Source organism: Triturus cristatus, chromosome 12 (assembly GCF_964204655.1).
Source record: "Triturus cristatus chromosome 12, aTriCri1.1, whole genome shotgun sequence".
Lineage (NCBI taxonomy): Eukaryota > Metazoa > Chordata > Amphibia > Caudata > Salamandridae > Triturus > Triturus cristatus.
The window spans coordinates 723,402,566-723,425,539 of record NC_140595.1 but is presented as its reverse complement, the minus strand read 5'-3'; the positions used below and the strand labels follow the sequence as shown (position 1 = coordinate 723,425,539).

Below are 22,974 nucleotides of genomic sequence, written 5' to 3'. Positions count from 1 at the left end.
AATGCAGTAGAGAAACCTGATGTTTTACTCATGTTATCCTTAGTTCAGTTTTTGTTAGACCTCGCATCCTTAAGGTGGCCTACCAGCAAACTTTTTGCTTTTCACCTCACGTTTTGCTGTATCTTTATGTTGGCCTTAGGACTCTAATCACTTTATCACTACTGTGAGAAAGTGGCTCTGTATATACTGTTCCCAAATAGGTACAGTGTGCACAGAGTCCCCAGTCCCCAGAGGTTTGGCAGAGGCTAAAGTTAGATATAACTTTATTCTCTAAAGTGGTAGCTTGCCGAGCAGTAAGGCAGTATCAGAGTACAGTGTAAAACATTTGTTGTACACACTCAGTCAGCAAATGGTCTCACACACTCAAGAACTGAACTCTAGGCCATTGGTTTGCATACAAAAGATATTGTTGTTTTATTTTAGAACCAACAATAGGTATCAAAATATACTTTCTCAGAATGAGATGCTTTAGTTAAATACTTTGCAATAGGCAATTGACTTTTTCAGGTCATAGTTACAGTTTATTGCAATAGGCAACACAATTTGAATCACAATAATACATTGAGCTCAATGGGAATTTTAAGTTATATGCAATTAATTACTTTCAGGATTACTTTTCTAAATCCAGGACTGGATCCTAGATTCAGTCCTGGGACAGTTCTTGGAAACAAGTGAGTAAATTCGTTTTAGTTACTGTTGTGATTTTTAAGCAATATTTTGCTATTTTAAAAGTTGACACTTAGAAACTTTTGCTGATCAAATTACCAATGTTATCCTATGGAAGGAAATTCACTTAGCAGGTAAGTGGGGTTATGGTTACTTTTTCTAGGTCAGTGTTGGATCCTAGATCCAGCACTACTGTACCACCTGTAAGCAGTTGAGAAACTGCGTTTAAGTTATACAGGCGATTTTTAAGGAATATTTACATGTTTGCAAAATCGACACTTAGAAGAAATTTCACAGAAAAACAGTCAATGGTTTCCTATGGAAGAAAATTCAAGTTACGGGTAAAGTACGTTCTCGTTACTTTTGTAATACAGTGCTGGGCTCCTAGGCTCAGTACTGGGACATCTATCTAAAACAGGTAAACAATTACGTTTTCACAGTTGGTACGATTTTTAAAGAATATTTGTAAGTTTCAAAAATCGACACTTAGAAAATTTTCAGCAAAAAGCAGGCAATGATATCCCATGGAAGGAAATTCGAGTTACTGGTAAGTACGGTTAAAAATACTTTTCAGGGTCAGTACTGAGCTCCAAGATGCAGCACTGAGGTCTCTCCGGATAACAGGTGAGTAAATCAGAATTCGTTGTTCGGCTGATTTTAGATGAATATTTTAAAGTTCCAAAACTCCACACCACTTAGAAGAATTTCCAAGTGAAACAACTCAATGTTAGCCTATGGAAGAAAAGTGAGTTATCAGCTTTTAGGTAAGTACTCGACTGGCAGATTTACGGTTCTGGGCATAGACTCAGGGGTCTCCCATGGGAGTCCCAGCCTACTTGCCAAGCCTTAAACTCCCCTTTTATTACATATAATTTACACCTAAGGTAGGCCCTAGGTAGTCCTAGGTGCATGATGCTATGTAAGTAAAAAATAAGATATGTACTTTGGTGGTTCGCGTGTCCTGTAAGTACCAAACAGTCTATTTCATTTTTCACTACTGTGAGGTCTACCCCTCTCATAGGTTAGCTCTGTGTATTCCCCTATACTTTTTATTTGGTAATTCCATATCGGAGAGGAGTAGCTTTATTTATTTATTGAAAATCCTACTTACTGGTGAGGTTGGATTTAACTTTACTATTTTAGAAATGCCACTTTTAGAGAGTGAACATTTCTCTGCACTTACTGCTCTATTTGCCTGAAACCTGGCCCCAATACACGTCTGGATTGGGCTGGGTGACAGCAAAATTTGTGCCTTCCCTCTAGAGAGCCACAACACAGGTCACTCAACTGCACCTGGGGGGTGAGCTCCGCTCCCCCTCCACCCCCAATAGGTTCAAGAACGATAATTTATGTAAGTAAATACATTATAGCTACAGCTTATAATCATGAGAGTTTAAATCATTTGTTGTTAGATGGTTTAAATATTTGAAAGGATCTCTTTTTAATAGACATTTTACAAAAACCACTGGTACATTTGCTAATTCTGTAAAATTAACACCCAACTGCCGTGACATTGCCAACCACAATGCCGTGACTCGGATTCCAACCGAGGTTGCTGCGGCCACAACGCAGAGTACTAACCACTATACGATCACAGCGAGCTACTTGGGCTCAACAACATACAGTGACATGGAGAATTTATAATTCGGAACACTCAGGGCTGTTCCTGTGATAGGCTGGATGTATTCATTGCTTCCTCATTCCTCATTCAGAGGCTGCGTCTCCTCAGTGGTTGATAGGCTGAAACCGTTTCCTGGCCGCCTGCTTGTGAAATGCCAGGAGTCAAAGATCACACATTACACTTGCGGACCTGTGATGGGACACCAATGCAGAGAAACCCACCTGGCACAGACCTTCTATTCTGTCTATTAGACCTGCATCTTCCCTGCACCTTTCAAGCCATTTGTATGTGAAGCAAGAAAGAGTTAGAGAGTGATCCATCTACACTTTTATAGGGAGGATGTCGCCGTGAGCTCCTCCCAGCTAATCACACGAACAGCATAAAAGCAAGATAAATACACAGTTGAGGGGTGGGCTGCATGGTTATGTTTTTGAGTAAATATTGAAACTGACCTCAGTGGCTCATTAGCAGAGCTGCGGCTAATGACTGGTGCCAAATCATGATGAAGCAAGCACCATGGCTCGTAGGGGACCCACAACACGCTTTTCTTAGCTCACTGAATTAAAGTATAAACTTCCGCCGTGTGTGAGTGGTAAAGGCTTGTTAATATGGTTCCTTTTCCAATTCAAGTCTGACAACAAGAGGCAGGAACCACGTGGCTTCGGAAGCTCAGGAAAGTAGCCACCAACCACAGAGAAAGAGAGAACTGGCAGTATGAGAGGTGGAGAAAACAGAAGCGGGAGCAAGGAGCTCAAATGAGATTGATGGCGTTTAAATAGAGCGCGTAAAGGAACAGTTACACAGCTAAGAAATGGGAAAGACAGACTAGGGAAAAAAACACAGAAAGAGCCTGTAGATGAAATTCTCTTCCTGGGACAGCAGGTTAAGAGAAATTACACATGGGGAGGTTAAGCATGTAACACGGGGGAGAATAAAAAAGAAAATGCAGTTTTATGAAGTGTGTTTACCAATCCAGCCAGCACTTTTGTTCTATTTCTCTCTTTGCGTCTTTTATTGGTAAAGTAACTTTCAAGTGCATGCGCAGGTATGAATGAGAGAGCAACGGTATAATAATTTGAAGCGTTTACACCAGTGCTAAAGTAGGAATGAGGTGTAGCAAAGACATGAAAGAGGTAGCGATAACAAATATGTGGAGAGGCAATAGTGACACAAAAATAAGCCACCTATTTATAAAACTGAAATGGAAGAAATACTAAAGGTTAACTTCTGAAATTGTAGCCGATAATAAAAAGATTCTCGTTGTTGGCAGGATTCGAACCTGCGCGGGGATACCCCAATGGATTTCTAGTCCATCGCCTTAACCACTCGGCCACAACAACTTGCTGTAAGCTGCCTACAAATATTTTGTTTGAAAGTTTTGAAGTTTTCCCACATCTAAGTACTGATATTCTGCAATGCGCTTTTTAAAAACAATGTTTTTTTCATCATGCACGTTCTGTCCTAAAAACAAAAATTACATGAGTATATCTCTGGATCTGTAAAAGGATACGCTTGCATTCAAACTCTCTTGTGGCACTCAAGTTTTTTGGACACTGTTGCACTCTGTTTTTGCGCTGCTTTTAGTCTACGACCCATATTACAGAAGTCAACCATCTCTGAGTATTTGGGACTCCTTTGTAAGTGCCTTATCTTTAATCCTTGAAAAGCTCTATAATAAAGGGGTCTGTCAAAGATTGCTTGAATGGAAGATAAAAGAAGGCCCACTTGTCTCACCAAATGCAGTAGAGAAACCTGATGTTTTACTCATGTTATCCTTAGTTCAGTTTTTGTTAGACCTGGCATCCTTAAGGTGGCCTACCAGCAACCTTTTTGCTTTTCACCTCACGTTTTGCTGTATCTTTATGTTGGCCTTAGGACTCTAATCACTTTATCACTACTGTGAGAAAGTGGCTCTGTATATACTGTTCCCAAATAGGTACAGTGTGCACAGAGTCCCCAGTCCCCAGAGGTTTGGCAGAGGCTAAAGTTAGATATAACCTTACTCTCTAAAGTGGTAGCTTGCCGAGCAGTAAGGCAGTATCAGAGTACAGTGTAAAACATTTGTTGTACACACTCAGTCAGCAAATGGTCTCACACACTCAAGAACTGAACTCTAGGCCATTGGTTTGCATACAAAAGATATTGTTGTTTTATTTTAGAACCAACAATAGGTATCAAAATATACTTTCTCAGAATGAGATGCTTTAGTTAAATACTATGCAATAGGCAATTGACTATTGCAGGTCATAGTTAGAGTTTATTGCAATAGGCAACACAATTTGAATCACAATAATACATTGAGCTCAATGGGAATTTTAAGTTATATGCAATTAATTACTTTCAGGATTACTTTTCTAAATCCAGGACTGGATCCTAGATTCAGTCCTGGGACAGTTCTTGGAAACAAGTGAGTAAATTCGTTTTAGTTACTGTTGTGATTTTTAAGCAATATTTTGCTATTTTAAAAGTTGACACTTAGAAACTTTTGCTGATCAAATTACCAATGTTATCCTATGGAAGGAAATTCACTTAGCAGGTAAGTGGGGTTATGGTTACTTTTTCTAGGTCAGTGTTGGATCCTAGATCCAGCACTACTGTACCACCTGTAAGCAGTTGAGAAACTGCGTTTAAGTTATACAGGCGATTTTTAAGGAATATTTACATGTTTGCAAAATCGACACTTAGAATAAATTTCAAAGAAAAACAGTCAATGGTTTCCTATGGAAGAAAATTCAAGTTACGGGTAAAGTACGTTCTCGTTACTTTTGTAATCCAGTGCTGGGCTCCTAGGCTCAGTACTGGGACATCTATCTAAAACAGGTAAACAATTACGTTTTCACAGTTGGTACGACTTTTAAAGAATATTTGTAAGTTTCAAAAATCGACACTTAGAAAATTTTCAGCAAAAAGCAGGCAATGATATCCCATGGAAGGAAATTCGAGTTACTGGTAAGTACGGTTAAAATTACTTTTCAGGGTCAGTACTGAGCTCCAAGATGCAGCACTGAGGTCTCTCCGGATAACAGGTGAGTAAATCAGAATTCGTTGTTCGGCTGATTTTAGATGAATATTTTAAAGTTCCAAAACTCCACACCACTTAGAAGAATTTCCAAGTGAAACCACTCAATGTTAGCCTATGGAAGAAAAGTGAGTTATCGGCTTTTAGGTAAGTACTCGACTGGCAGAGTTATGGTTCTGGGCATAGACTCAGGGGTCTCCCAGGGGAGTCCCAGCCTACTTGCCAAGCCTTAAACTCCCCTTTTATTACATATAATTTACACGTAAGGTAGGCCCTAGGTAGTCCTAGGTGCATGATGCTATGTAAGTAAAAAATAAGATATGTACTTTGGTGGTTCGCGTGTCCTGTAAGTACCAAACAGTCTATTTCATTTTTCACTGCTGTGAGGTCTACCCCTCTCATAGGTTAGCTCTGTGTATTCCCCTATACTTTTTATTTGGTAATTCCATATCGGAGAGGAGTAGCTTTATTTATTTATTGAAAATCCTACTTACTGGTGAGGTTGGATTTAACTTTACTATTTTAGAAATGCCACTTTTAGAGAGTGAACATTTCTCTGCACTTACTGCTCTATTTCCCTGAAACCTGGCCCCAATACACGTCTGGATTGGGCTGGGTGACAGCAAAATTTGTGCCTTCCCTCTAGAGAGCCACAACACAGGTCACTCAACTGCACCTGGGGGTGAGCTCCGCTCCCCCTCCACCCCCAATAGGTTCAAGAACGATAATTTATGTAAGTAAATACATTATAGCTACAGCTTATAATCATGAGAGTTTAAATCATTTGTTGTTAGATAGTTTAAATATTTGAAAGGATCTCTTTTTAATAGACATTTTACAAAAACCACTGGTACATTTGCTAATTCTGTAAAATGAACACCCAACTGCCATGACATTGCCAACCACAATGCCGTGACTTGGATTCGAACCGAGGTTGCTGCTGCCACAACGCAGAGTACTAACCACTATACGATCACGTCGAGCTACTTGGGCTCGACGACATACAGTGACATGGAGAATTTATAATTCTGAACACTCAGGGCTGTTCCTGTGATAGGCTGGATGTATTCATTGCTTCCTCATTCCTCATTCAGAGGCTGCGTCTCCTCAGTGGTTGATAGGCTGAAACCGTTTCCTGGCCGCCTGCTTGTGAAATGCCAGGAGTCAAAGATCACACATTACACTTGCGGACCTGTGATGGGACACCAATGCAGAGAAACCCACCTGGCACAGACCTTCTATTCTGTCTATTAGACCTGCATCTTCCCTGCACCTTTCAAGCCATTTGTATGTGAAGCAAGAAAGAGTTAGAGAGTGATCCATCTACACTTTTATAGGGAGGATGTCGCCGTGAGCTCCTCCCAGCTCATCACACGAACAGCAGAAAAGCAAGATAAATACACAGTTGAGGGGTGGGCTGCATGGTTATGTTTTTGAGTAAATATTGAAACTGACCTCAGTGGCTCATTAGCAGAGCTGCGGCTAATGACTGGTGCCAAATCATGATGAAGCAAGCACCATGGCTCGTAGGGGACCCACAACACGCTTTTCTTAGCTCACTGAATTAAAGTATAAACTTCCGCCGTGTGTGAGTGGTAAAGGCTTGTTAATATGGTTCCTTTTCCAATTCAAGTCTGACAACAAGAGGCAGGAACCACGTGGCTTCGGAAGCTCAGGAAAGTAGCCACCAACCACAGAGAAAGAGAGAACTGGCAGTATGAGAGGTGGAGAAAACGGAAGCGGGAGCAAGGAGCTCAAATGAGATTGATGGCGTTTAAATAGAGCGCGTAAAGGAACAGTTACACAGCTAAGAAATGGGAAAGACAGACTAGGGAAAAAAACACAGAAAGAGCCTGTAGATGAAATTCTCTTCCTGGGACAGCAGGTTAAGAGAAATTACACATGGAGAGGTTAAGCATGTAACACGGGGGAGAATAAAAAAGAAAATGCAGTTTTATGAAGTGTGTTTGCCAATCCAGCCAGCACTTTTGTTCTATTTCTCTCTTTGCGTCTTTTATTGGTAAAGTAACTTTCAAGTGCATGCGCAGGTATGAATGAGAGAGCAACGGTATAATAATTTGAAGCGTTTACACCAGTTCTAAAGTAGGAATGAGGTGTAGCAAAGACATGAAAGAGGTAGCGATAACAAATATGTGGAGAGGCAATAGTGACACACAAATAAGCCACCTATTTATAAAACTGAAATGGAAGAAATACTAAAGGTTAACTTCTGAAATTGTAGCCGATAATAAAAAGATTCTCGTTGTTGGCAGGATTCGAACCTGCGCGGGGATACCCCAATGGATTTCGAGTCCATCGCCTTAACCACTCGGCCACAACAACTTGCTGTAAGCTGCCTACAAATATTTTGTTTGAAAGTTTTGAAGTTTTCCCCCATCAAAGTACTGATATTCTGCAATGCGCTTTTTAAAAACAATGTTTTTTTCATCATGCACGTTCTGGCCTAAAAACAAAAATTGCATGAGTATATCTCTGGATCTGTAAAAGGATACGCTTGCATTCAAACTCTCTTGTGGCACTCAAGTTTTTTGGACCCTGTTGCACTCTGTTTTTGCGCTGCTTTTAGTCTACGACCCATATTACAGAAGTCAACCATCTCTGAGTATTTGGGACTCCTTTGTAAGTGCCTTATCTTTAATCCTTGAAAAGCTCTATAATAAAGGGGTCTGTCAAAGATTGCTTGAATGGAAGATAAAAGAAGGCCCACTTGTCTCACCAAATGCAGTAGAGAAACCTGATGTTTTACTCATGTTATCCTTAGTTCAGTTTTTGTTAGACCTCGCATCCTTAAGGTGGCCTACCAGCAACCTTTTTGCTTTTCACCTCACGTTTTGCTGTATCTTTATGTTGGCCTTAGGACTCTAATCACTTTATCACTACTGTGAGAAAGTGGCTCTGTATATACTGTTCCCAAATAGGTACAGTGTGCACAGAGTCCCCAGTCCCCAGAGGTTTGGCAGAGGCTAAAGTTAGATATAACTTTATTCTCTAAAGTGGTAGCTTGCCGAGCAGTAAGGCAGTATCAGAGTACAGTGTAAAACATTTGTTGTACACACTCAGTCAGCAAATGGTCTCACACACTCAAGAACTGAACTCTAGGCCATTGGTTTGCATACAAAAGATATTGTTGTTTTATTTTAGAACCAACAATAGGTATCAAAATATACTTTCTCAGAATGAGATGCTTTAGTTAAATACTTTGCAATAGGCAATTGACTTTTTCAGGTCATAGTTACAGTTTATTGCAATAGGCAACACAATTTGAATCACAATAATACATTGAGCTCAATGGGAATTTTAAGTTATATGCAATTAATTACTTTCAGGATTACTTTTCTAAATCCAGAACTGGATCCTAGATTCAGTCCTGGGACAGTTCTTGGAAACAAGTGAGTAAATTCGTTTTAGTTACTGTTGTGATTTTTAAGCAATATTTTGCTATTTTAAAAGTTGACACTTAGAAACTTTTGCTGATCAAATTACCAATGTTATCCTATGGAAGGAAATTCACTTAGCAGGTAAGTGGGGTTATGGTTACTTTTTCTAGGTCAGTGTTGGATCCTAGATCCAGCACTACTGTACCACCTGTAAGCAGTTGAGAAACTGCGTTTAAGTTATACAGGCGATTTTTAAGGAATATTTACATGTTTGCAAAATCGACACTTAGAAGAAATTTCACAGAAAAACAGTCAATGGTTTCCTATGGAAGAAAATTCAAGTTACGGGTAAAGTACGTTCTCGTTACTTTTGTAATCCAGTGCTGGGCTCCTAGGCTCAGTACTGGGACATCTATCTAAAACAGGTAAACAATTACGTTTTCACAGTTGGTACGATTTTTATAGAATATTTGTAAGTTTCAAAAATCGACACTTAGAAAATTTTCAGCAAAAAGCAGGCAATGAAATCCCATGGAAGGAAATTCGAGTTACTGGTAAGTACGGTTAAAAATACTTTTCAGGGTCAGTACTGAGCTCCAAGATGCAGCACTGAGGTCTCTCCGGATAACAGGTGAGTAAATCAGAATTCGTTGTTCGGCTGATTTTAGATGAATATTTTAAAGTTCCAAAACTCCACACCACTTAGAAGAATTTCCAAGTGAAACAACTCAATGTTAGCCTATGGAAGAAAAGTGAGTTATCAGCTTTTAGGTAAGTACTCGACTGGCAGATTTACGGTTCTGGGCATAGACTCAGGGGTCTCCCAGGGGAGTCCCAGCCTACTTGCCAAGCCTTAAACTCCCCTTTTATTACATATAATTTACACCTAAGGTAGGCCCTAGGTAGTCCTAGGTGCATGATGCTATGTAAGTAAAAAATAAGATATGTACTTTGGTGGTTCGCGTGTCCTGTAAGTACCAAACAGTCTATTTCATTTTTCACTACTGTGAGGTCTACCCCTCTCATAGGTTAGCTCTGTGTATTCCCCTATACTTTTTATTTGGTAATTCCATATCGGAGAGGAGTAGCTTTATTTATTTATTGAAAATCCTACTTACTGGTGAGGTTGGATTTAACTTTACTATTTTAGAAATGCCACTTTTAGAGAGTGAACATTTCTCTGCACTTACTGCTCTATTTGCCTGAAACCTGGCCCCAATACACGTCTGGATTGGGCTGGGTGACAGCAAAATTTGTGCCTTCCCTCTAGAGAGCCACAACACAGGTCACTCAACTGCACCTGGGGGGTGAGCTCCGCTCCCCCTCCACCCCCAATAGGTTCATGAACGATAATTTATGTAAGTAAATACATTATAGCTACAGCTTATAATCATGAGAGTTTAAATCATTTGTTGTTAGATGGTTTAAATATTTGAAAGGATCTCTTTTTAATAGACATTTTACAAAAACCACTGGTACATTTGCTAATTCTGTAAAATTAACACCCAACTGCCATGACATTGCCAACCACAATGCCGTGACTTGGATTCGAACCGAGGTTGCTGCTGCCACAACGCAGAGTACTAACCACTATACGATCACGTCGAGCTACTTGTGCTCAACGACATACAGTGACATGGAGAATTTATAATTCTGAACACTCAGGGCTGTTCCTGTGATAGGCTGGATGTATTCATTGCTTCCTCATTCCTCATTCAGAGGCTGCGTCTCCTCAGTGGTTGATAGGCTGAAACCGTTTCCTGGCCGCCTGCTTGTGAAATGCCAGGAGTCAAAGATCACACATTACACTTGCGGACCTGTGATGGGACACCAATGCAGAGAAACCCACCTGGCACAGACCTTCTATTCTGTCTATTAGACCTGCATCTTCCCTGCACCTTTCAAGCCATTTGTATGTGAAGCAAGAAAGAGTTAGAGAGTGATCCATCTACACTTTTATAGGGAGGATGTCGCCGCGAGCTCCTCCCAGCTAATCACACGAACAGCAGAAAAGCAAGATAAATACACAGTTGAGGGGTGGGCTGCATGGTTATTTTTTTGAGTAAATATTGAAACTGACCTCAGTGGCTCATTAGCAGAGCTGCGGCTAATGACTGGTGCCAAATCATGATGAAGCAAGCACCATGGCTCGTAGGGGACCCACAACACGCTTTTCTTAGCTCACTGAATTAAAGTATAAACTTCCACCGTGTGTGAGTGGTAAAGGCTTGTTAATATGGTTCCTTTTCCAATTCAAGTCTGACAACAAGAGGCAGGAACCACGTGGCTTCGGAAGCTCAGGAAAGTAGCCACCAACCACAGAGAAAGAGAGAACTGGCAGTATGAGAGGTGGAGAAAACAGAAGCGGGAGCAAGGAGCTCAAATGAGATTGATGGCGTTTAAATAGAGCGCGTAAAGGAACAGTTACACAGCTAAGAAATGGGAAAGACAGACTAGGGAAAAAAACACAGAAAGAGCCTGTAGATGAAATTCTCTTCCTGGGACAGCAGGTTAAGAGAAATTACACATGGGGAGGTTAAGCATGTAACACGGGGGAGAATAAAAAAGAAAATGCAGTTTTATGAAGTGTGTTTGCCAATCCAGCCAGCACTTTTGTTCTATTTCTCTCTTTGCGTCTTTTATTGGTAAAGTAACTTTCAAGTGCATGCGCAGGTATGAATGAGAGAGCAACGGTATAATAATTTGAAGCGTTTACACCAGTGCTAAAGTAGGAATGAGGTGTAGCAAAGACATGAAAGAGGTAGCGATAACAAATATGTGGAGAGGCAATAGTGACACAAAAATAAGCCACCTATTTATAAAACTGAAATGGAAGAAATACTAAAGGTTAACTTCTGAAATTGTAGCCGATAATAAAAAGATTCTCGTTGTTGGCAGGATTCGAACCCGCGCGGGGATACCCCAATGGATTTCTAGTCCATCGCCTTAACCACTCGGCCACAACAACTTGCTGTAAGCTTCCTACAAATATTTTGTTTGAAAGTTTTGAAGTTTTCCCACATCTAAGTACTGATATTCTGCAATGCGCTTTTTAAAAACAATGTTTTTTTCATCATGCACGTTCTGTCCTAAAAACAAAAATTACATGAGTATATCTCTGGATCTGTAAAAGGATACGCTTGCATTCAAACTCTCTTGTGGCACTCAAGTTTTTTGGACACTGTTGCACTCTGTTTTTGCGCTGCTTTTAGTCTACGACCCATATTACAGAAGTCAACCATCTCTGAGTATTTGGGACTCCTTTGTAAGTGCCTTATCTTTAATCCTTGAAAAGCTCTATAATAAAGGGGTCTGTCAAAGATTGCTTGAATGGAAGATAAAAGAAGGCCCACTTGTCTCACCAAATGCAGTAGAGAAACCTGATGTTTTACTCATGTTATCCTTAGTTCAGTTTTTGTTAGACCTGGCATCCTTAAGGTGGCCTACCAGCAACCTTTTTGCTTTTCACCTCACGTTTTGCTGTATCTTTATGTTGGCCTTAGGACTCTAATCACTTTATCACTACTGTGAGAAAGTGGCTCTGTATATACTGTTCCCAAATAGGTACAGTGTGCACAGAGTCCCCAGTCCCCAGAGGTTTGGCAGAGGCTAAAGTTAGATATAACCTTACTCTCTAAAGTGGTAGCTTGCCGAGCAGTAAGGCAGTATCAGAGTACAGTGTAAAACATTTGTTGTACACACTCAGTCAGCAAATGGTCTCACACACTCAAGAACTGAACTCTAGGCCATTGGTTTGCATAAAAAAGATATTGTTGTTTTATTTTAGAACCAACAATAGGTATCAAAATATACTTTCTCAGAATGAGATGCTTTAGTTAAATACTTTGCAATAGGCAATTGACTTTTGCAGGTCATAGTTAGAGTTTATTGCAATAGGCAACACAATTTGAATCACAATAATACATTGAGCTCAATGGGAATTTTAAGTTATATGCAATTAATTACTTTCAGGATTACTTTTCTAAATCCAGGACTGGATCCTAGATTCAGTCCTGGGACAGTTCTTGGAAACAAGTGAGTAAATTCGTTTTAGTTACTGTTGTGATTTTTAAGCAATATTTTGCTATTTTAAAAGTTGACACTTAGAAACTTTTGCTGATCAAATTACCAATGTTATCCTATGGAAGGAAATTCACTTAGCAGGTAAGTGGGGTTATGGTTACTTTTTCTAGGTCAGTGTTGGATCCTAGATCCAGCACTACTGTACCACCTGTAAGCAGTTGAGAAACTGCGTTTAAGTTATACAGGCGATTTTTAAGGAATATTTACATGTTTGCAAAATCGACACTTAGAAGAAATTTCACAGAAAAACAGTCAATGGTTTCCTATGGAAGAAAATTCAAGTTACGGGTAAAGTACGTTCTCGTTACTTTTGTAATCCAGTGCTGGGCTTCTAGGCTCAGTACTGGGACATCTATCTAAAACAGGTAAACAATTACGTTTTCACAGTTGGTACGATTTTTAAAGAATATTTGTAAGTTTCAAAAATCGACACTTAGAAAATTTTCAGCAAAAAGCAGGCAATGATATCCCATGGAAGGAAATTCGAGTTACTGGTAAGTACGGTTAAAATTACTTTTCAGGGTCAGTACTGAGCTCCAAGATGCAGCACTGAGGTCTCTCCGGATAACAGGTGAGTAAATCAGAATTCGTTGTTCGGCTGATTTTAGATGAATATTTTAAAGTTCCAAAACTCCACACCACTTAGAAGAATTTCCAAGTGAAACAACTCAATGTTAGCCTATGGAAGAAAAGTGAGTTATCGGCTTTTAGGTAAGTACTCGACTGGCAGATTTACGGTTCTGGGCATAGACTCAGGGGTCTCCCAGGGAAGTCCCAGCCTACTTGCCAAGCCTTAAACTCCCCTTTTATTACATATAATTTACACCTAAGGTAGGCCCTAGGTAGTCCTAGGTGCATGATGCTATGTAAGTAAAAAATAAGATATGTACTTTGGTGGTTCGCGTGTCCTGTAAGTACCAAACAGTCTATTTCATTTTTCACTACTGTGAGGTCTACCCCTCTCATAGGTTAGCTCTGTGTATTCCCCTATACTTTTTATTTGGTAATTCCATATCGGAGAGGAGTAGCTTTATTTATTTATTGAAAATCCTACTTACTGGTGAGGTTGGATTTAACTTTACTATTTTAGAAATGCCACTTTTAGAGAGTGAACATTTCTCTGCACTTACTGCTCTATTTGCCTGAAACCTGGCCCCAATACACGTCTGGATTGGGCTGGGTGACAGCAAAATTTGTGCCTTCCCTCTAGAGAGCCACAACACAGGTCCCTCAACTGCACCTGGGGGGTGAGCTCCGCTCCCCCTCCACCCCCAATAGGTTCAAGAACGATAATTTATGTAAGTAAATACATTATAGCTACAGCTTATAATCATGAGAGTTTAAATCATTTGTTGTTAGATGGTTTAAATATTTGAAAGGATCTCTTTTTAATAGACATTTTACAAAAACCACTGGTACATTTGCTAATTCTGTAAAATTAGCACCCAACTGCCGTGACATTGCCAACCACAATGCCGTGACTCGGATTCCAACCGAGGTTGCTGCGGCCACAACGCAGAGTACTAACCACTATACGATCACAGCGAGCTACTTGGGCTCAACAACATACAGTGACATGGAGAATTTATAATTCGGAACACTCAGGGCTGTTCCTGTGATAGGCTGGATGTATTCATTGCTTCCTCATTCCTCATTCAGAGGCTGCGTCTCCTCAGTGGTTGATAGGCTGAAACCGTTTCCTGGCCGCCTGCTTGTGAAATGCCAGGAGTCAAAGATCACACATTACACTTGCGGACCTGTGATGGGACACCAATGCAGAGAAACCCACCTGGCACAGACCTTCTATTCTGTCTATTAGACCTGCATCTTCCCTGCACCTTTCAAGCCATTTGTATGTGAAGCAAGAAAGAGTTAGAGAGTGATCCATCTACACTTTTATAGGGAGGATGTCGCCGTGAGCTCCTCCCAGCTAATCACACGAACAGCAGAAAAGCAAGATAAATACACAGTTGAGGGGTGGGCTGCATGGTTATGTTTTTGAGTAAATATTGAAACTGACCTCAGTGGCTCATTAGCAGAGCTGCGGCTAATGACTGGTGCCAAATCATGATGAAGCAAGCACCATGGCTCGTAGGGGACCCACAACACGCTTTTCTTAGCTCACTGAATTAAAGTATAAACTTCCGCCGTGTGTGAGTGGTAAAGGCTTGTTAATATGGTTCCTTTTCCAATTCAAGTCTGACAACAAGAGGCAGGAACCACGTGGCTTCGGAAGCTCAGGAAAGTAGCCACCAACCACAGAGAAAGAGAGAAATGGCAGTATGAGAGGTGGAGAAAACAGAAGCGGGAGCAAGGAGCTCAAATGAGATTGATGGTGTTTAAATAGAGCGCGTAAAGGAACAGTTACACAGCTAAGAAATGGGAAAGACAGACTAGGGAAAAAAACACAGAAAGAGCCTGTAGATGAAATTCTCTTCCTGGGACAGCAGGTTAAGAGAAATTACACATGGGGAGGTTAAGCATGTAACACGGGGGAGAATAAAAAAGAAAATGCAGTTTTATGAAGTGTGTTTGCCAATCCAGCCAGCACTTTTGTTCTATTTCTCTCTTTGCGTCTTTTATTGGTAAAGTAACTTTCAAGTGCATGCGCAGGTATGAATGAGAGAGCAACGGTATAATAATTTGAAGCGTTTACACCAGTGCTAAAGTAGGAATGAGGTGTAGCAAAGACATGAAAGAGGTAGCGATAACAAATATGTGGAGAGGCAATAGTGACACAAAAATAAGCCACCTATTTATAAAACTGAAATGGAAGAAATACTAAAGGTTAACTTCTGAAATTGTAGCCGATAATAAAAAGATTCTCGTTGTTGGCAGGATTCGAACCTGCGCGGGAATACCCCAATGGATTTCTAGTCCATCGCCTTAACCACTCGGCCACAACAACTTGCTGTAAGCTGCCTACAAATATTTTGTTTGAAAGTTTTGAAGTTTTCCCACATCTAAGTACTGATATTCTGCAATGCGCTTTTTAAAAACAATGTTTTTTTCATCATGCACGTTCTGTCCTAAAAACAAAAATTACATGAGTATATCTCTGGATCTGTAAAAGGATACGCTTGCATTCAAACTCTCTTGTGGCACTCAAGTTTTTTGGACACTGTTGCACTCTGTTTTTGCGCTGCTTTTAGTCTACGACCCATATTACAGAAGTCAACCATCTCTGAGTATTTGGGACTCCTTTGTAAGTGCCTTCTCTTTAATCCTTGAAAAGCTCTATAATAAAGGGGTCTGTCAAAGATTGCTTGAATGGAAGATAAAAGAAGGCCCACTTGTCTCACCAAATGCAGTAGAGAAACCTGATGTTTTACTTATGTTATCCTTAGTTCAGTTTTTGTTAGACCTGGCATCCTTAAGGTGGCCTACCAGCAACCTTTTTGCTTTTCACCTCACGTTTTGCTGTATCTTTATGTTGGCCTTAGGACTCTAATCACTTTATCACTACTGTGAGAAAGTGGCTCTGTATATACTGTTCCCAAATAGGTACACTGTGCACAGAGTCCCCAGTCCCCAGAGGTTTGGCAGAGGCTAAAGTTAGATATAACCTTACTCTCTAAAGTGGTAGCTTGCCGAGCAGTAAGGCAGTATCAGAGTACAGTGTAAAACATTTGTTGTACACACTCAGTCAGCAAATGGTCTCACACACTCAAGAACTGAACTCTAGGCCATTGGTTTGCATACAAAAGATATTGTTGTTTTATTTTAGAACCAACAATAGGTATCAAAATATACTTTCTCAGAATGAGATGCTTTAGTTAAATACTTTGCAATAGGCAATTGACATTTGCAGGTCATAGTTAGAGTTTATTGCAATAGGCAACACAATTTGAATCACAATAATACATTGAGCTCAATGGGAATTTTAAGTTATATGCAATTAATTACTTTCAGGATTACTTTTCTAAATCCAGGACTGGATCCTAGATTCAGTCCTGGGACAGTTCTTGGAAACAAGTGAGTAAATTCGTTTTAGTTACTGTTGTGATTTTTAAGCAATATTTTGCTATTTTAAAAGTTGACACTTAGAAACTTTTGCTGATCAAATTAGCAATGTTATCCTACGGAAGGAAATTCACTTAGCAGGTAAGTGGGGTTATGGTTACTTTTTCTAGGTCAGTGTTGGATCCTAGATCCAGCACTACTGTACCACCTGTAAGCAGTTGAGAAACTGCGTTTAAGTTATACAGGCGATTTTTAAGGAATATTTACATGTTTGCAAAATCGACACTTAGAAGAAATTTCACAGAAAAACAGTCAATGGTTTCCTATGGAAGAAAATTCAAGTTACGGGTAAAGTACGTTCTCGTTACTTTTGTAATCCAGTGCTGGGCTCCTAGGCTCAGTACTGGGACATCTATCTAAAACAGGTAAACAATTACGTTTTCACAGTTGGTACGATTTTTAAAGAATATTTGTAAGTTTCGAAAATCGACACTTAGAAAATTTTCAGCAAAAAGCAGGCAATGATATCCCATGGAAGGAAATTCTTGTTACTGGTAAGTACGGTTAAAATTACTTTTCAGGGTCAGTACTGAGCTCCAAGATGCAGCACTGGGGTCTCTCCTGATAACAGGTGAGTAAATCAGAATTCGTTGTTCGGCTGATTTTAGATGAATATTTTAAAGTTCCAAAACTCCACACCACTTAGAAGAATTTCCAAGTGAAACCACTCAATGTTAGCCTATGGAAGAAAAGTGAGTTATCGGCTTTTAGGTAAGTACTCGACTGGCAGAGTTATGGTTCTGGGCATAGACTCAGGGGTCTCCCAGGGGAGTCCCAGCCTACTTGCCAAGCCTTAAACTCCCCTTTTATTACATATAATTTACACCTAAGGTAGGCCCTAGGTAGTCCTAGGTGCATGATGCTATGTAAGTAAAAAATAAGATATGTACTTCGGTGGTTCGCGTGTCCTGTAAGTACCAAACAGTCTATTTCATTTTTCACTACTGTGAGGTCTACCCCTCTCATAGGTTAGCTCTGTGTATTCCCCTATACTTTTTATTTGGTAATTCCATATCGGAGACGAGTAGCTTTATTTATTTATTGAAAATCCTACTTACTGGTGAGTTTGGATTTAACTTTACTATTTTAGAAATGCCACTTTTAGAGAGTGAACATTTCTCTGCACTTACTGCTCTATTTGCCTGAAACCTGGCCCCAATACACGTCTGGATTGGGCTGGGTGGCAGCAACATTTGTACCTTTGAGAGAGGGTAGATTTTGTATCATAGGGGGGCCCTGGCCCTTTCTGGCCACAGCTGAAGTATGAGTCCCTTGTCCTTGCCCTGCCAGCCTAATTTGTAGGCCGTATTAAATTGACCAGTGGGTCCTGTGTTACAGGCCCTTCTATTCGAAATATAGGCCTTTGTTAGATTGACCATACCTCTGCCATTTCAGTGTATTGCAGGCTGATGGCAGGTCTGACCCAAATCTGACCCACCTCAGATTCAGTTCCTCTTTCTGCTAGGCTTTCTGCTCCGAACTAGTAGCCCCCACCCTACCGCTCTGTGCTCGGAATCAAAGTTCAGCATACCCTTGAGACTTCGACATACAGTAAGCTGCATCCTGGCATGGCACTTGTTTCCTGAGCAGGTTTCCCGCTTTTAAGGAAGCTGCAACCGCAGAGCGTCAAGTTAGGAGAAATGAGGAGATTTATATATGTCTATATTCGATTCGCTCACAATATCTGTTTATATTTTCTGCTTCGCGTACAATATCTGTGAAATTTACGACAAGCAATTGGCCTGAGACACTGACCTTTTCACCTAGTTCATTGTCAGCATTAAGTGGGTAAATGACGACATGTCTGGTAAATATTGCAGACGAGGCTTTTTTGGGTAGAAGTTGCGTGCAAAGGAGCCCAGAAAATAGTATAAATAGGGAGCACCCACAGTCATCGACGGACTGCCTCGCTGTCTGTATGTGGGTTACAGACTGCGTAGTGTTTTCCCCAAGAGCAAAAGAAGCTCTTGCGTCTGCTTAGCATTATGTTGTATTTTACCCATATGAAATGTCCTGTTATGTTTAACCATTGTTCTCTTTATTTGTTTCTCCTTTTTTGTATTTACATAATGTATTCATTGTAATTGCAGGAATGCTTGCTCTAGAGTAAACGTGAGAGTTCCTAGGTAACAGAGTTCTTATACTCTGAAACGTTTCTCCTTGGTGTAACCTGTTTCTTCAATTGCACTTATAAATGTGTTCTCTTTCTCTCTGACAGTACAATAGTGCAGATACTGAGGGTATCATGATGAGCTCCATGTGATTATCTGAATTCTGTATTTTGTATTTTATGCCTTTGTCTTGCAGCTTCTTTGAAGTTGCATCTTCTCATTAAACTGCCATTGTGTTCAGTCTCCCATTCCATGTCTCACATGTCTGTTTTCTTCAGTTTTAGAGCAAGCGTTCCCAGGCACCCCTGCTCAAATTAAGGTGCCCCTTTTGTCCCTGACTCACTCTCCTGCTCAGTTCTGTGGTGGCTCCCGGGGCTCTAAGTACCGCCCCTAGCTTCCTTGACCCGTAATGAATCCTCCCTCCAACACCTTCCCTCTAGAGAGCCACAACACAGGTCACTCAACTGCACCTGGGGGGTGAGCTCCGCTCCCCCTCCACCCCTAATAGGTTCAAGAACGATAATTTATGTAAGTAAATACTTTATAGCTGTAGCTTATAATCATGTGAGTTTAAATAATTTGTTGTTAGGTGGTTTAAATATTTGAAAGGATCTGTTTTTAATAGACATTTTACAAAAACCACTGGTACATTTGCTAATTCTGTAAAAGCAACACCCAACTGCTGTGACTTTGCCAACCACAATGCCGTGACACGGATACGAACCAAGGTTGCTGCGGCCACAACGCAGAGCATTAACCAATATACGATTGCGGCAAGCTACTTGGGCTCGACGACACACAGTGACATGGAGAATTTATAATTCGGAACACTCAGGGCTGTTCCTGTGATAGGCTGGATGTATTCATTGCTTCCTCATTCCTCATTCAGAGGCTGCGTCTCCTCAGTGGTTGATAGGCTGAAACCGTTTCCTGGCCGCCTGCTTGTGAAATGCCAGGAGTCAAAGATCACACATTACACTTGCGGGCCTGTGATGGGACACCAATGCAGAGAAACCCACTTGGCACAGACTCTCTATTCTGTCTATTAGACCTGCATCTTCCCTGCACCTTTCAAGCCATTTGTATGTGAAGCAAGAAAGAGTTAAGGAGTGACCCATCTACACTTTTATAGGGAGGATGCCGCCGTGAGCTCCTCCCAGCTAATCACACGAACAGCAGTAAAGCAAGATAAATACACAGTTGAGGGGTGGGCTGCATGGTTATGTTTTTGAGTAAATATTGAAACTGACCTCAGTGGCTCATTAGCAGAGCTGCGGCTAATGACTGGTGCCAAATCATGATGAAGCAAGCACCATGGCTCGTAGGGGACCCACAACACGCTTTTCTTAGCTCACTGAATTAAAGTATAAACTTCCGCCGTGTGTGAGTGGTAAAGGCTTGTTAATATGGTTCCTTTTCCAATTCAAGTCTGACAACAAGAGGCAGGAACCACGTGGCTTCGAAAGCTCTGGATTTTAGCAACCAACCACAGAGAAAGAGAGAACTGGCAGTATGAGAGTTGGAGAAAACAGGAGCGGGAGCAAGGAGCTCAAATGAGATTAATGGCGCGTAAATAGAGAGCGTAAAGGAACAGTTACACAGCTAAGAAAAGGGAAAGAAAGACTAAGGAAAAAAACACAGAAAGAGCCTGTAGATGAAATTCTCTTCCTGGGACAGCAGATTAACAGAAATTACATAGGGAGAGGTTAAGCATGTAACACGGGGGAGAATAAAAAAGAAAATGCAGTTTTATGAAGTGTGTTTGCCAAATCCAGCCAGCACTTTTGTTCTATTTCTCTCTTTGCATCTTTTATTGGTAAAGTAAGTTTCAAGTGCATGCACAAGTATGATTGAGAGAGCAATGGTATAATAATTTGAAGTGTTTACACCAGTACTAAAGTAGGAAGAGAGGTGTAGCAAAGACATGAAAGAGGTAGCGATAATAAATATGTGGAGAGGCAATAGTGACACAAAAATAAGCCACCTATTTATAAAACTGAAATTGAAGAAATACTAAAGGTTAACTTCTGAAATTGTAGCCGATAATAACAAGATTCTCGTTGTTGGCAGGATTCGAACCTGCGCGGGGAGACCCCAATGGATTTCAAGTCCATCGCCTTAACCACTCGGCCACAACAACTTACTGTAAGCTGCATGCAAATATTTTGTTTGAAAGTATTCAAGTTGTCCCACATCAAAGTACTGATATTCTGCAATGCGCTTTTTAAAAACAATGTTTTTTTCATCATGCACGTTCTGTCCTAAAAACAAAAATTGCATGAGTATATCTCTGGATCTGTAAAAGGATACGCTTGCATGCAAACTCTCATGTGGCACTCAATTTTTTGGACCCTGTTGCACTCTGTTTTTGCGCTGCTTTTAGTCTACGACCCATATTACAGAAGTCAACCATCTCTGAGTATTTGGGACTCCTTTGTAAGTGCCTTATCTTTAATCCTTGAAAAGCTCTATAATAAAGGGGTCTGTCAAAGATTGCTTGAATGGAAGATAAAAGAAGGCCCACTTGTCTCACCAAATGCAGTAGAGAAACCTGATGTTTTACTCATGTTATCCTTAGTTCAGTTTTTGTTAGACCTGGCATCCTTAAGGTGGCCTACCAGCAACCTTTTTGCTTTTCACCTCACGTTTTGCTGTATCTTTATGTTGGCCTTAGGACTCTAATCACTTTATTACTACTGTGAGAAAGTGGCTCTGTATATACTGTTCCCAAATAGGTACAGTGTGCACAGAGTCCCCAGTCCCCAGAGGTTTGACAGAGGCTAAAGTTAGATATAACCTTACTCTCTAAAGTGGTAGCTTGCCGAGCAGTAAGGCAGTATCAGAGTACAGTGTAAAGCATTTGTTATACACACTCAGTCAGCAAATGGTCTCACACACTCAAGAACTGAACTCTAGGCCATTGGTTTGTATCAAAAATATATTGTTGTTTTATTTTAGAACCAACAATAGGTATCAAAATATACTTTCTCAGAATGAGATGCTTTAGTTAAATACTTTGCAATAGGCAATTGACTTTTGCAGGTAATGTTTACAGTTTATTGCAATAGGCAACACAATTTCAAACACAATAATACATTGAGCTCAGTGGGAATTTTAAGTTATATGCAATTAATTACTTTCAGGATTACTTTTCTAAATCCAGGGCTAGATCCTAGATCCAGTCCGGGGACAGTTCTTGGAAACAAGTGAGTAAATTCGTTTTAGTTATGATTTTTAAGCAACATTTTGCTATTTTAAAAGTTGACACTTAGTAACTTTTTCTGATCAAATTACCAATGTTATCCTAAGGAAGGAAATTCACTTAGCAGGTAAGTGGGGTTATGGTCACTTTTTCTAGGTCAGTGTTCGATCCTAGATCCAGCACTACTGTACCACCTGTAAGCAGTTGGGAAACTGCGTTTAAGTTATACAGGCGATTTTTAAGGAATTTTTATGTTTGCAAAATCGACACTTAGAAGAAATTTCACAGAAAACAGTCAATGGTTTACTATGGAAGAAAATTCAAGTTACGGGTAAAGTACGTTCTCGTTACTTTTGTAATCCAGTGCTGGGCTCCTAGGCTCAGTACTGGGACATCTATCTAAAACAGGTAAACAATTACGTTTTCACAGTTGGTGCAATTTATAAAGAATATTTGTACGTTTCAAAAATCGACACTTAGAAACTTTTTCAGCAAAAAGCAGGCAATGATATCCCATGGAAGGAAATTCGAGTTACTGGTGAGTACGGTTAAAATTACTTTTCAGGGTCAGTACTGAGCTCCAAGATGCAGCACTGAGGTCTCTCCTGATTACAGGTGAGTAAATCAGAATTCGTTGTTCGGCTGATTTTAGATGAATATTTTAAAGTTCCAAAACTCCACACCACTTAGAAGAATTTCCAAGTGAAACAAGTCAATGTTAGCCTATGGAAGAAAAGTGAGTTATCGGCTTTTAGGTAAATACTCGACTAGCAGAGTTATGGTTCTGGGCATAGACTCAGGGGTCTCCCAGGGGAGTCCCAGCCCACTTGCCAAGCCTTAAACTCCCCTTT

The 22,974-nt window shown here is 40.4% G+C and overlaps 5 non-coding genes across 5 annotated transcripts; all 5 read right to left on the bottom strand.

Annotated features, from left to right (window-relative positions):
- Positions 1 to 3,545: 3,545 nt before the first annotated feature.
- TRNAS-AGA (transfer RNA serine (anticodon AGA)) lies at positions 3,546 to 3,627 on the bottom strand. The gene has a single exon. It is a non-coding gene; the product is annotated as a tRNA-Ser (tRNA).
- Positions 3,628 to 7,567: 3,940 nt separating this feature from the next.
- Positions 7,568 to 7,649, bottom strand: TRNAS-CGA (transfer RNA serine (anticodon CGA)). The gene has a single exon. It is a non-coding gene; the product is annotated as a tRNA-Ser (tRNA).
- Positions 7,650 to 11,590: 3,941 nt separating this feature from the next.
- Positions 11,591 to 11,672, bottom strand: TRNAS-AGA (transfer RNA serine (anticodon AGA)). The gene has a single exon. It is a non-coding gene; the product is annotated as a tRNA-Ser (tRNA).
- Positions 11,673 to 15,613: 3,941 nt separating this feature from the next.
- TRNAS-AGA (transfer RNA serine (anticodon AGA)) lies at positions 15,614 to 15,695 on the bottom strand. Its single transcript has one exon. It is a non-coding gene; the product is annotated as a tRNA-Ser (tRNA).
- Positions 15,696 to 20,979: 5,284 nt separating this feature from the next.
- On the bottom strand, positions 20,980 to 21,061 carry TRNAS-UGA (transfer RNA serine (anticodon UGA)). Its single transcript has one exon. It is a non-coding gene; the product is annotated as a tRNA-Ser (tRNA).
- Between the last annotated feature and the right edge of the window lie 1,913 nt (positions 21,062 to 22,974).